At 38.7% G+C, this 12,641-nt stretch overlaps 1 protein-coding gene across 1 annotated transcript in view; it reads right to left on the bottom strand.

Annotated features, from left to right (window-relative positions):
* The window catches only part of LOC102237751 (potassium voltage-gated channel subfamily G member 2-like), a 44,484-nt gene extending 35,883 nt beyond the window's left edge, over positions 1-8,601 (bottom strand). The window contains exon 1 of the mRNA XM_023344414.1: positions 8,215-8,601. The gene's annotated coding sequence lies outside the window, so the exon portion shown is untranslated. The remainder of the gene's footprint in view (positions 1-8,214) is intronic.
* Positions 8,602-12,641: the final 4,040 nt, after the last annotated feature.

The raw sequence follows: 12,641 nt of genomic DNA, 5'->3' as shown, positions 1-12,641 counted from the left end.
TACAGTTAGATCCAAAATGAATCACAGATTTAGATTTTTTGTTTTCAATCAACCATGAAACTTGAAACGAGAAAGCTTTGTTGTGAAAAATGAGTAATGATTTTTTTTTATCTGTCTTTGTGTATTTACTCGCCTTTTTTACATTTACCACTTAGTGCATTCAAAACAAACAATGCGGACAGGTATGGATCTACAAAATAACCAATTTGATAAGCAAAGAGGACAAACAACAATAACAGAGTATACATTTTTTAAACAGTTTTTTTTTTTTAGTAAATAATTCCTTAATATGGATTTTTAAAAAGTACTACTTGAATTGGTAGATTATTTCACTACTTATAACATGGGGAAAGGGTCATTGACATATAAGGATTTCAGCCAGGCTAAATTAAAAAAATTGTAAAATATGTATATCCATTGTAATTATTAAAACATTTGAAATGTTGTGCAAACAAAAATCATAATTTAAAATTAAAATGAGACCTTTTCAGAAGTTTTCTATGAATATGTGTGGGTGTGGTCTTAAAAAATGCCATGTGGTGTGATTGTGATTTATCTTAAAATAAGATATTTCCCATGATGTACTAAACATTATTTTCATAAGTTTTCCATTTATTTATTTTCCATTTATTTAGTGTGTTTAGAAGTTTTTTAATTTGTATGTAACTGTCTGACAGCTTTCCTCCCCCCCCCAAAAATGAACCAGTTCCATTTATAATTGTCTTGTATTTTTCTTCACCATTTCATCAAACTGATAAACACCAGTCACTTGATGATACCAACAACCAGACATTTTTAAATGTCTGGTTGTCTTATTTCATGTGTACTAAGACATTAGCACCAGAAACTAGACCAAAACTAAAGGGTGAGATTTTGTGTTTTTGAGGCGTAGAGACTGAGGTCATACGTCTTTTTATTATCCACTGAAACTCTGTAAGCGCTGCCTGTCTTTACTGGTTTACACACCAACAACAAAGACAACAAAATGACAAGTCATGGAAAAATGGTCAACAAATTTTGGATGCTTTAATTAGGACAAAACAACTGAAGTGCAAAATTGTACTTTTTATGTTTGCCTTTTGTAAAACTTTACAGTTGCTGTTTAGGTATTGTTTAGAATGTCTTCCAATAATACATAATTACTTAGTCAAAGTTTTAAATTTACTGTAATTCTTTTATGTCAGAAAATCTCAGGATGTGTCTTTTCAACATGCAAACTGCTTCTGATTATAGAAATTTGCACAAGCTGCCTATAAGTTACATAGCTACTCATTGTTTTTTACATTTCCAATTGACTTGTGTGTTTGGTTTATGCGGAACTATGTGGCGACAGAGTCAGATAGAATATAAAACCCAAAGTTTCCCTCTTTTTCTCTACTTTATTATACATGACCCTGTACCTGCAGCTCAGGGGACACTTTAAATGCAGGATTGTTCTTTTGCCACCAGTTGCTCATGCAAACCAAATTTGCATGACTCTTTGCATAAATCAGCAATCTGCAAACCACTGATGCCCTCCCACATCCACTCCATCTTCATCTCTGCAAGAGGCCTGAAGGACTCATACAACGAGAGCTTAAATGACACTGAACCATTACCTTTCTGACTGGTCACTTCAGGCCGTTCCTTTTTATTCATACTCCACTCCACATATATTAGGGCATTTAAGTCCTTTGCCTTCAAAACCATGGCAGGAAATGAGACAATAGAAATGTGTCTTGTAATCTAGAAAGATTGAAAATGTCATAGTATGAATTAACAGAGTATGTTTCACAGAATAATGATTCTTAATATGTACGGCTTATCCGCATTGGGAAATGACAGAGGCTCGCCGTTTCATAATGAGTCACAGAGGCTGATGGTAATGTTCAGAAAGTAGCTCGATTATTGATTTGACGTCCAATGTTCGTAGCTGGAAATGGAAAAGCAGCACAGCCGGCTTTTCTTGTATAAATTATAAATGCGCCAAATGGGTTGACGGTCTTTAACCCAATGCTCGTTATTAATGGACTCTGAAAGCCTAACAATGCGGCAGCACTTCTGTGCAGAGTGGAGCCGTTGAACAGAACGAAGACTTGGAGCTTGTCCAGCAATGTGTCCGAGTGGGACGGCTTTCTGCAGGAACAAAGAGCCTGGAGAGGGTGAGGAGTTTCAGTAATACGTGTGGTTACTTCCACAGAGGAGCTGTAAGGCCAGGGAAGTTTTATGGGACGAGTTCCAAGGCTGATGTGCAGTTTCTCTTCTCTTACGGCGTCTTCACACCTGATTGTAAAGTAGACTCGGCTTGATTGGGGACCAAAATTGCAACATCCATTATATTTTCAGCTGGTGCCGCTCACTTTCACACTGCTCTGTGTCAAACACACCGAAACCTTTGACAAAGTTGTTTATCTCCTCGCCTGTGGGGGCGCTGCCCCAAGAACCACTGAAAGAAATGACACAAAAACCTCTGAAGAAGACATGAATGCAACGGAATGTCAGCAAAAATGGGTGTAGCGTCAGATTTCAGTTATAGGATTTCTATTTTGTCTTTGGTAAAGGACCACTAGCCACTTCTACTACTAGCACTAGACTCTCACGTTTGTTTTGGTTGTATTTACCCAGAATTCCCTGTGCTACAGGTCGCAGAGCATCCACATATGAATTCACACCACACCAGAGTTCACTTCAACAGAACCAAGAGCTATGTTTTTAAGCGTACCAGAGTTCACTTTTTGGTTCGCATCAAAGTTTGATTATGAATTCACACTTCCCCAAACAAACCGGACTTTCTAGGCAAACAAACTAGAGAAGTTTGGACTCGAGTCACATGACTTGGAATGGAGATTAATCGACTTTACACTCAATCCGACTCATGACCTCACTTGGACTAGAGCCGTTTGACTTCTATCTTCTAACACCAAAAATAAAGTGTGTGACAGCAGAACTGTGCCTGCTGAACAATCCAGCCCACTGTGTGCCTCTGGCTATTTGCCAATGTTTCCTCCTCATGTTGCTGCAACAAGCACAATGACTCTCCCGTGTTGTTTACCTGCTTTTTCTTCTGCTTCCTCCAATGAAAGCAAAACATAGCCGACAGAGGGGGAGAGGAGCTGTCATCTGCTGCCATCAAAAAGGAGCACAAAGTTGAGAAAAGAAGGAAGAAAGCCGTGCCTGGTATCACCCAGGATGCAACGCAACATCAGTCTGATCAACTGTAACGGTAAGACACTGTTGGGAACATTTTCAATCCAGCAAGCGAGTGTCTCAGGATGGATTCTTAATTGCGAGACTGGAGACAGGTTGGGCTGCCAGCGGTTGTATCAACATGTTGGCTGAACTGAAATCCACCAGACTTTAAACTCAAATGGCAACATTGCCAGTATTTCAAGTATCCAGATTGCAAGATATCCTCTTATTATGTATTCACAGCAGATCTCTGTGTTTTCTGAACCTCAAGACAAGTCATTTCATCCAAGCTGGCCAACAGCAGAACCATGTTCAACAAAGCCATTTAATTGGAAAGTTCACTATTATACCGTTGGTTATTTTTTCTTTATAATACTATTAAAAAAAAGTTGCTCAGAATGGAAATAACAAGGACCGTCTGTCACCTCATTGCACGCCTCCTTCTATCTGGCAGGGTTCGAGCACCAGACAGTTTTATTTGTCAAATTCAAATAAACTTTTTAATAACTACTTTCTCTGTGTGTTAGTCTTTCCAAGTTGAAATGCAGTTATTTTACAGTTTTTTTTGTATCCTGGATTAGTTTGTTCATTCTTGTCATTCTTGTTTGCAAACGCTGGCAGTGTTTTTGGTCATTTCTGAAAAATTAAGCTAAAGTGATTCCTCTCTCTCTCTTTCTCGCTCTCTCTCACATGGCTCTCCTCAAGTAACATTTACTCAAATCTATACCAAAATCAGAAATAATAAAAGAACAATGTTTTTTGCATATCCACTATAATATTTTGTGTCTCCAATGCCAGTGAGGTTTAGTGGTAGAAACACACCATGGAGGAAATCAGTCAGTTTATCTGCACTGGAATCGTCAACTTGCTCATTCACTCAGCTAGTCGGAACATTGATGTAGCTTTACCGTAAGTATTTTTTGATATTTTGTTTGTTGCTAATCGCTTTTATCTTTTCACTTCATGCTACTGCATGTGTGAACAGTGCTATTATTTATTTTTCCATCATTCTGATTACATAAATTAGACGATTGGAAACCTCCAATGTTCCCTCTAACGGGTTTGCAAAGTTTCAAGCAGCACTAAATCCACTCGATCTGATTTCAGAGTTTTCCGGTTTATGCTGACATAAAGGATAAAACTGTCCTGATATTGTCACAAATGAACTAGGTTAGTAAAAAAATAAAATAATGCATAGGCAAGTTTCTGCATATAACCTGCACACTCAGGTTTTTAATAACAGCATCATGCTGCTGAGTCATGAGTAAAGGTGATACTTCATGTTTTGAGCGGCTTTAGAGGCATTTTGCACTGTATGCTCTATTATTCCTGCGTTGTATGCATCTCCAGCCCTCTTTCTGCTTTGACTTCTTCTAATCTGAGACAAAATGTGCAATGTTAAACTTTTCCTTCAGGCCAAGGCTCCTGGAAAACAACTCTGCATGAACTGAGCCATTTGCTTCTATCTTTTTTTTCTTTCCAGTGCATTTATGCCACTGTATATGTCCTTCACTTTATGGCAGCTCCCTTGTGATCTCTGTGTCTGACTCTCTCTCTGCAGGCGTGTTTGCATCCAAGGCTGTCTGTCTCAGTCCTGCTGCTGATCATCTCACCGACCTGTTTGTGTTTTTCATTCCCTTCTTGTTTCCCAGGTCGTTTTAGAGAGGCACCAATCAAGATGTTTTTGTTTTTATCAATTTCAGATTTACGATTTTTGCAACCCCCTGCTCTGCCAATATTGATTATAGCCAATTCTCTTTAAGATTTGTCAATAAAAGAATTCAAAATAGATTGTAGCTTTGCTGGCTTTGGGGTCAGTAGGAGCAGAGGCGACGTCACACTGTGTGTGACAGAACAGAAAGACTCAGAATTCCAAGACTACATTTTAATGTTCTGAATAAAAAGACACAAATCATTACAGTGACACTTTAAAAATTAGCATAGTTAGCATTCCTAACTGTAAACAGAAGTGTCTATGTATAATCACTAGAGAATGTAGATCCTAACCTACAGCCCCATATTTTTCTGCATATTCTACTAACAAGTGAAACAATTATTTTTGCGGTAACAGTTCAACCTGCCTGTTATCTCCTGCAGCATGAAGCATTTAAATATCATTTTACATATTTTATGTGTAAGAAATATTTTCAGTAATACTGAAAGCCAATCTGGGGTAATCTTTCCTCAGTAACCATGACCACACTGAAGAGTGTTGCTGTTAGCGCTCTCTGATAGCACTAAAGATGGGGACGGGGTTTGATGTTTGAGTTTCTGACCCACCAGTGCCCAGTAAGGGCTGGTCAAATTAAAAGTTTCTGATTCTAAATTGACCGCTGCGTTTCTCCTTTCTTTAAGGACAAGGGCACCTTACCCGATTAATCGGATGAAAAAAATCTCCCACGTTCTGCAGATTCTTTTCATTTAACCACTTAAGATTTTTTTATATAATATTAGAAATACATTAAAAGATGGAAATCAATTATTCAATTCCTTTCTTAAATAAAGAAATAAGCATTTTATTGCTTAAAATGCAGTAACACAGCATCAATTTAGTGAGGGCTTGGTCATTTGTACTGCAGGATGAATCTGGAGTTTAAAAAAAATCCTTCTGACATCAACATGTGAAAAACTCAGCCCTTTCTGCTTAACTGAGCATCAGTGGGGTAGGGAAGATATGCTGACTATTAATAACTGAATTGCAAAAAGTGCTTAATAGGAGCTTTTTTTTCCTTTTAACATAATTTGAACCAGGTGGAGCTAAAATAAGGCAACTTGATGAGTTTTGGGCAACATATTTACATAAAAAGAAGATTTTTCATCATGTAAAATGTAAAATTATTTGCACAGTTCTAGCTTAATGATTGTATGCTCCAGTTAATTCACATGCGACTAAATTAATTGCTGATTAATTCACTAATCGATTCATCACGATCAATTGTTTCAGTCCCACTTTCGTCACACCGTGGCTTCCGTTCGGTAATGTGACACTGTGGAAAAATGCAACATTTAGAAATAAACTCACTCGACTTCCCTAACTTCCTATTTTAGCAGTTCCACCATAAACTCATTGTGAACTTTTTAGAGTAACAGCTTCCACACAAAGTCAGCCCACTCCCCCGAGGGAAAGACTTTCTTAACTTCACCCTCTGTCTCTCTCAACGCCTCACATCATTAGGGCTCTTCTGAAGTTTCCTGAGCTCTATGACAATCCGTAATTGAAAATTAAACCTGCGCTCCGACTCTGACGCTACGTGTCAATCAGAGCAGAGAGGGAGCCAGGCAGGAGGAGGAAATGGACCGGATAAAATGCCTGTTTAGTGTCAGAAATGGAGGAGGACGGACTTAATTGTACGGTAATGTAGGAGTGATAGATAGCGTTACAGAGGAGAGTTTTAGAAAGCTCTTTATGTTTAAAACCATATCCGAATTCAAGCGTACATTTGTTCACGCTTGGGCTCTTAGGATTTCTGAAGCCTCCTTTAGATTTTTAAACCCTACAGAACTCACAATATGCAGTAGTAAAACTAAACATTTGAAATCTAAACAGACCAAGACTACAGAGATGCATTGTGAGTCTCCAAAAATGCAGGAAGACAAACCAGATATGTTCCTTGTCTCCTTCCGCTAAAGGCTTCCAAATACTCACTAAACGAGCAACAAAGTTGCTAAGCAGGCAGCAGTGTGCAACATTCACACTCTGTCCAGCAACTAGTCCAAAAGACAATATTTTCAATATAATATGTTATATTTATTTAAATGTTTCCTTGCAGTTCACTTTCAGTATCTGTTCATCAGACTTAAGGTTCTTTGATTGATTTGCATTTCTAATGCTTTTAATATTTGTTATTTTCTCCATCGAGTTGCTGAATGGACAAGAAGTCCATGTTTCATCTTTGTCTATTTGACTTATGTTCATAGTGATTGTATTGGTTCAGAATGTCAGCTTTTTAATGTCTTTATGCTGTTCATATCTGTCTGTGCCGTTTCCTCACTTAATTCCACATTTTTTTATGTTTTATTCTGGATATTAATCTAAGCATTTGGCCACATATTTGTTCAAGTTTTTTTTTGTCAGTTCACTGCCTGGTCGTTGCTGAAACTTCTATAAACCATAAAAGAATAAAGAATAAAACTTTGTCTTGGATTTGAAAGCCTGGAAAATCATCTATTAATAGAAGCGTTCTATTTCAGATCGATACAGACAGCAAGTCATACAGTGTCATGAATTGAATCTGATTGAGGTTTGTCGTGTTTTCAAATCATGTTTGATGTAGAATTAAACCCAAAGTGAATATTATTCAGTAGGTTTTTTTTTCTCAAATATTAATAGTTTAGTTCTTTTCTTCCCTCTTTGGTTGTCTTACCAACAGCCATTAAATACTTCAACCATTTTTGGGGGGAGAGTTAAAAACCTTACGGACTCAAAACTCAACTCTGCCCATTTCTGCCTCTAGTTCAGCTAAATAAAACTCATGCAGAGCTGAAAATGTTTTGAACAAAAGCCAACTTATAATTTTTGATTATAATTTTTGAAATGGAGAATTTGTTGTCTTTTTTATTAAAAGAAGCACAATATTATTTCTTTCTCAATTTTAGGTTTGAAAACAAAGCAAAATAGAAAACTTTAGCATTTTTTTTCTATTATTTATGGCATGTACACATTTCAGGAAATTTGTGAAACGCGCGCAGTTTCCAACCTATTGACGAGAAAACTCGACCAAAAAATGTTAAGAGTTATTCTGTAATGGAATTTCTATTCATTAAAAAACTGTTTATTGTTTTAGACTAACAAGAGCCGCGGATTGCAAACCTCTGCGCTACTGGAACATACACGGCAAAACAAAAAGAAGAGAAACAATGTAATAAATTTTGACAAAGCAGTAAATGGACAGACGGACACAACAGAGAGGAAGATGGCTGTTACAAAGAGCGGCACCTCTGGGAACTTTTTATCATATTACGAATAACTATATATTCAAATATAGACTATCTTATGATTCCAAACTCTTTCGACAGTTCTGCTGGGTCTAAGCCAACAAGACTCACCAGGTGTGCTGCGGGGCGGGAGTCCATCTGCTCCGGCTTGCTTGCACGAACGCGTCCCTCGCCACGCAGCATGCCTTTAAGTTTTCCACGCAGACGGTGCGGGACATCGTAGCGAAGATTTCACGCGGAGCTCTCCGGACTTCCTGCTCTTCCTGAAAGTCCCGCTTTCAGCAGAAGGCGATTGATCAATCTGGAAGTCCGCTTCAGCGACGACCCGCCGGGGGGGGTTCGGCCCCTCTCTCCATCGGAGGCGACGTGGCAGATGTTCCACGAGAGGGTGTGTGTGTGTGTGTGTGTGTGTGTGTGTGTGTGCGTGAGAGAGAGAGAGAGAGACCGTCGTGGTGGTCACACTGCTTCGCGCGGACCGCTCAGGTGCGTCCGGAGCTGCGCGCGCTCCGCTGCGCTCTGACAAACACAGGCTGATCTCAGAGCAGTTTGAGCGCGTCAGAGGGAGGGTCTGTCATCCGCTGCTGCACGCCGAGCTGCGACTTTTGATTCTGACTGAGTGGACCGTCGATGGATGCCCGGGTGAGGATTAGGACCACTGAGAGAGAGAAAAAGAAAGAATTCGGACCTTTTGACAAAAAGTCAAAATTCTGAGAAAAAATTTTAGAATTCTGAAAAAAGTCACAATTCTGAGGATAAAGTCAGAATTCTGAGTATTTGTTTTCTTTTCAGTGGTCCTAATCCTATTATCTTGCAATGGTAAACCAAAAATATTTACACCAGTTTAACTTTTCTACCTTTTATCACTTCACATACACAAACTTATGTGAATTTTATTGGCATCTTTTACTCCCAATAAAATTTGCAAGGTGTCAGATGCAAAGTTACATGTATTTTATGTTCTGATATACGTGCAGCATTTTCTTGACAACTGAAAGGAACAGAGTTACTTGACTGTACTATGCAATTGCACTGTGTGCCTGATAAATACACTATATCAACCCATTCCTGGATACATAAGGACTGGATAGGCAACAAATTCATTTCGGGGCATTCATTTCTCTCTTCATTTTTGAAATCATTCCTCTTAAAACCTTGGAAACCCTTTATGGAGCAACCAGCAGTGTGTGCTCCGTCATATTTGCATTGCAGTTGAGCTTCTCATTAGGCAACAGACACACCCAGACTCCCACCACAGAAAGCAGCCATCCGCCAGCTCAGACTCACAGCTAGTTGGGGGTTTATCATCTGAGACAACAGCCTCCAGACCCTGATGACTGCTAAAGTAAAACAAGTGATGATGGCAGCAGAAGCATCCATCATGCCTTGTTAAACGCCCGCTAGCAGCGCAGGGATAAAACTACTGATACGAGTTCCACCAAGAACCACACTGAAGGAAAAGACACAAAAACCTCCTAACGAGACACAGAGCGCAACTTCCTCCTTCACAAAATGTAAACAAATGCAATAGCATCAGCTTTTAGCGGTTGTTGTAAAAATCCTACAGAGACCGTGAGTCATTTCGACTGCTAGACACAAGGGTTTGTTTCAGTTGTATTCGCCCAGAATGCCCTGCGTTGCAGTCCGCTTCCTGCTTTTGGAGCGGTCTCTGGTCCACTTGGCGTCCACGTAGGTATTAGAAACACACCAGAGTTCACTTCAGCCAAACCGAACCGAGGCGGACCAGATAATACCAGAGATCAATTCAAACCTCGCCAAAGTCGGAACCGTTCCTGCATTACACCAAGGTGCTTCCGAGGTTTGATGAGGTCAGAGTCAACTGATTGTGTGCTTCGTCTTGTACAACCACCTATTACCTATTGGAGTAAGAACAGATGACATGACATCTGACAGCAGCCAGCCCGCTGACCCTCACTGATGCCATAAGTCTATTATTGATCCCTCTTGTGCCTCATCTGTTTGCTTCCTCGGTTGTCACTCTCAGTACATCTCTCGGTGTCATATTTAAATACTCTGCCTGTGGTATCTTTATTTATTCATTCTAACAGCTTCAGGTTGTAAATTTTATTCAGTGGTTGTTGTATTCTGTTAGTGACTCTAAAAGTTTTCTCTCTGTAGGGCTGGGAGGTGTGGAGATGATAAATGTGAAATTTTTGCCTCCCTGGAAAAAAGGGACAACCAAACAGTTGAGAATAAATTGAGAGATAAAATAACAACAGCAGCAACAAAATTGGACTGGAATAGTCTGTCATTAATCTGTCAGACAGGCAATGCATTCAATTTTACAATTTTAGCAGCTATTATTTGAGCTGTCCATCACAATCAGTGTTTCAGCTTTGATTCCTTTGGGACCATTTCAATTTCTTTTATGACAAAAAGAGAAATCTTGGTTTTAGCTCATTTTTATTTGCTTATTTAACTGAGTCAAATTTCTTATTGGGGCCTGCCATGCAAAGCAATGGCAGGAACCTATTACTATTGTCGGAGAGAAGCGTCTCTTTAATATTCTTCTTCTTTATTTTTCTTCCGTCACCGTTAATGCGGCTCATACCGCTGGGTGCACACCTACAAATGAGGTATCAAAACGTGCAGAAAATTCACGCCATTGGAGCTATTATTTTTGGTGGGATTCGGGGTTAACGTGGCGACATAATTCGCAAAAAACTGCGAAAAAAAACCCATTATAAGTCAATGGGAAAAATCCTAGAAATACCCTATTTTTGAGGATTTTCTGTGTCGTCACAAATTCACCTAGAAATGCCATTCAAATTTCATTTTGTAGATACGTCTGTGATCTCTTCGAAAGTGAAGACGGCTCGTCGATACCAGTTACGGTTTGTCCACAATTTGCCTCTAAGCGACCCAAAGTTTCTCATTTTTGCTCAAATTAGAGTGAGAGCCGATCTCGGTTCAGATCTGGGCACAACATTTCTTTCTCTCATCACTGTAAATGCTCTGAGTGAGGTACAGATATGAATCTCGGGACTATCGCAGAAGACACATAGGCCTCTCATACGCTCCAAACGCTTTTCGAATATGTATTACGGTTCCCGAACAGGAAGGATTTGTTTCCAATGCTTTTTGTCAGTAAAACGTGTTTGCTCAAACACACAATTGTGTGTTTGACAGCTCAGAGCTCAGAGCTCACACCTGCTGAGACCATTATTTGCCATAGCAACGGAACTCAAGAGGCTATTGGCTGCTGGTTTGGACTACAAATACGCATTGCTGTAGTTCTATCTATAGTGGACCGCTCAGTTGAAACAGATCAGGACTGAACTGGCCTTTAGAACTAATTGCTGCTATGGGCTGTATATAACTGATTTAACTCAGTAACTGTTACACATGGGATTAGTTTTGAACTTTAAAATTAAGCATATTGAAAATTTCACAATAAAAGCCTTGAATATTTTTACATCATGTAATTGCTCTTTTTGGCTTTATTTGACTTTTTCATGCAAAGCACTGTTACACATGGGATTCGTTCGGAACTTTGAAATTAAGCATACTGAAAATTTCAAAATAAAAGCCTTGAATATTTTTACATCAACTACTTGCGTTTTCAGCATTATATAACTGATTTAACCCAATGACTATTACACATGGGATTAAAATAGACTGTTTTGCATGAGCAGCAGATAGATCCTCTATTGCACATGTGTCAAACTCAAGGCCCGCGGGCCACATGTGGCCGGCTGCGTCATTTTATGTGGCCCTCTCCCCCCTACCACCGTTTTACAGCCCCATTGATTGACTTAAAATAGGTTTTGAGCACGAATTGACTACAAACTACATATCCCATAATGCCTTCCGATTCTTACCAACCAACATTACGGCTTCTCGCCACTAGAGTGCAGCAGAGTCACCTCAAGCTGATTATTAATTTTCCCAGCGAATAAAACTGAAACATCGACAAGCTAACGAGCTAAAGAGCGAAGTTTAGCTGAGCAGTTTAAAAATACTGAGCATATTTTTAAACTGCTCAGTTTAAAAATACTGTAATTTTTAAACATGGAGTTTACATCCATGCAAACTCAAATGTAATATTTAAAACTTGAATACATAAAATCAGTTATTTAACAATATGAGGTGTTGTTTAAAAATAAAAAAGATAGCAATTTCTTTTTATTGCAGAGACATTAGATTCTTAAATTTATGGTATTCTTTAAATGTTGTAATTTTGGTTCATTGTAAACTTTACCTGTAAAACGTTTGTAGAAATCTTTAACATAAGGTCAATACATATTTTTAAACTGTAATATGTTGTGTGTGTGTGCGTTATTGAAAATTTATATTTGTGACAATCATTAGGTAAATGCTAATGAACTGCCTTCCTGCAGTTTATGAGCATTGAACTGTTACTAAACAGTTCAATGCAAGGTTCATTAGCGTTAGCATTTTAGCTTCAATAAGCTATTAGCTATTTATTTTACTTTTTAGCAATGTTTAGTATAATGAATGGAGTAAATCAATTATAGAAAATATCCTAGTAATTTCCCACATGCTGATGAAAGCAATGA

This window comes from Xiphophorus maculatus, chromosome 13, assembly GCF_002775205.1.
Source record: "Xiphophorus maculatus strain JP 163 A chromosome 13, X_maculatus-5.0-male, whole genome shotgun sequence".
Taxonomy (NCBI): domain Eukaryota; kingdom Metazoa; phylum Chordata; class Actinopteri; order Cyprinodontiformes; family Poeciliidae; genus Xiphophorus; species Xiphophorus maculatus.
The sequence above is the reverse complement of the archived record's forward strand: the minus strand, read 5'-3'. Positions and strand labels throughout refer to the sequence as shown.